We start from the raw sequence: 2,481 nt of genomic DNA, 5'->3' as shown, positions 1-2,481 counted from the left end.
GCCCATTGGCCGGGCCGCGTTCCGAGGGGCGGTGCCTCCCGCGGTTGCCGCGGCAACCGCCCAGCACCCGCCCCCCGGAGCGCCCGCCCCCTGTCCCGCCGCCCAGCAACACCTACACCTGGGCGGGGGAGGGGCAGCGAGGTGGGGGGAGCTACACAGCGATATCGACAGCTGTCTGCACGGGTATCTACACAGACAGCGATAGATAGAGATAGGGATATCTAGCTATAGATAGGTATCTAGGTATAGGTAGATTTATCTAGCTATAGACATCTATATCGATATATCGGTGTGTGCGCGTGTGTGTTTGTACACACACACACACCCCTATATATAAAAAAGGCAAGGTTCTTTGGGTAAATCTGATATCTTTTATTAGACCAGAGCAAAATTTGAGCTGGTCTAATAAAAGATATTAGATTTACCCAAAGAACTTTGTCTGCCTGTGTCCTTAGGCCAACACAGTTACAGCCTACATCCCCAGATAGATAGATAGGTAAAAAGTGTGTGTGTGTGTGTATGTATGTGTATATATATATGCATATGTATGTGTGTGTGTGTACAAATACACACACACACATACATACACGTGTGTATATATATACGTGTGTGTATACACACACACATTTTTTTCTTTCTCTCTCTCACTGGGCTTCTGGAAGGGGGTTTCTGCCTCCCCTGGAAGCTGTAGTGCGGTGGGGCAGGGCAGGGAGCCCAGCTTTGCAGATCACTTGCATGGGAGCTGGAGCTGGGGGCAGCTACCTGTGCTGAAGTCCTAGGCCGTGAGGGCTGGAGGGGACCTCAGGAGGTAACATGTAGTCCGAGCCCTTGCTCCAAGCCGGACCGTCCCCAGCGATCTCACCCCAAGGGTTTTCAGCACTCTACCTGGGTCTTCAGCACCTGCAAGGATGGAGAGCCCTGGGGAGCCCATGTGTTACCACCCTCCTCGCGAAAAAGTTTTTCCTAGTATCCAGCCTCACCTTCCCTTGCTGCAGCTGGAGCCCTTTGCTCCTTGTTCTGTCACCTGCCCCCACTGAGAACAGGCCAGCTCAACGCTGCCCAAACTTTTCCCCATTAGGCCCTGTTTCCTCAGCAGGGCCCCTAACTCCCAACCCAGAGCCCCCCCACCCCTGACCCCATCCGCTGATGTTGCAACCTCATTTGGGGTCGCAACCCACAGTTTGGGAACCGGTGGTGTAGCTCCCGCCTCTTTGGAACTACCCTCCACTATCCAATCCCTCTCAGTCTCGTCTTCTCCAAACTAAATCAGCCCAGTTCCCGCAGCCTCTCCTCATCAGTCATGTGCCCCAGCCCCTTGACCATTTCCAGACGAGTTGCATGGGAGAAATAGGAGCCAGAGGGCAGGCTGCCACTGCAGCACTCCTGGAAATGCAGGTGGGCATCTCAGTGATGGGATCCTGGACTTCTCCCCCTTGCCCCACTTTTTTTTTTAGCCCTCTTTCCTACAAAGCTGAACTCCCACAAGGCTGAACGGTGGACCCCCTCCCCCTGCATGAGATCTCTGGGATCAGAAAAGATCCGGAGGAATCTATGACGATGTCCTGTCCCTTCTTTCAACGAACGCTGAACTGTTCCCTATAAATAGCGTGGTGTGAAACGGAGGGGAGAGGAGACTCTCCTTGTAACCTGAGGTCACCCACAGCCCGCAGTGCCAGTAAGATGATCATGATGGAGCAAAGCAAGTATCCAAGCCGCACGGGTAATCCCTGGCGATGAGCAGCGGGACCTGGTCCAGGCCGAGGGACTCTCTGGAGGGCACCGAGCGCTCAGGAGCTCTCCCCACGGCACGGCACGGCACGGCAGAGAGCCCAGAAGCCGCTTGTGCAAATGGCTCGCTGCTTAAAACACCCGTGGGTCGCGGCCCAGAAGTGGGTGGCAAGACTCTCTGAAAAGGGTCACGACCCAAGTTTAAAAATAGATCATTTCTCAGCCTCTTGAAGGCTCAGGTCAGGTGCAGTCACTTCTTAACCTGGCAGGGGAAACACCACGTGTCTGTGTCCCTGAAGGCAGGTTTCCTCATCCGCAGGGCAGGAGAACTGCTCTTCCGGCGTGGTTCAGTGCCCGCCGGGCCGCAACGGCCTTAAGCCCCGTTTTTGGGAACGGGAATCTCCTCCCTCGCTTGCTCCGAGGCTTTATGGCTAAGAGCAAGCAAAACTCGGGGCATCCAAACCCCAAGTCTCCAGGCGTGGGCCTGCACCTAGGACGCCTGCCAGAGGTTTTGGAAACATCCGATGCCGCAGGAGGCGGGGGGAGGTTTGCCAGTAGCTGGGCCACTTACGGGCCTGGACTCTTGCGTTTGGAATTATTTGGGCTAATTTGGCCTGGGACACACATTTATAATAATAATAATACAAAAAGGATTGACAAACTAAAAAAAATCCAAAACCTGCGGGGCCTTTGCTAAGCAGCGCTGAGCCGCGGCTGCCCGGCCCGGCCCCGGAGGCGGCACGTCCCCCGCCC

The sequence above is a fragment of the Gavialis gangeticus genome, unplaced genomic scaffold (genome assembly GCF_001723915.1).
Source record: "Gavialis gangeticus isolate Ggan-Ray unplaced genomic scaffold, GavGan_comp1, whole genome shotgun sequence".
Classification (NCBI taxonomy): Eukaryota; Metazoa; Chordata; order Crocodylia; family Gavialidae; genus Gavialis; species Gavialis gangeticus.
The sequence above is the reverse complement of the archived record's forward strand: the minus strand, read 5'-3'. Positions refer to the sequence as shown.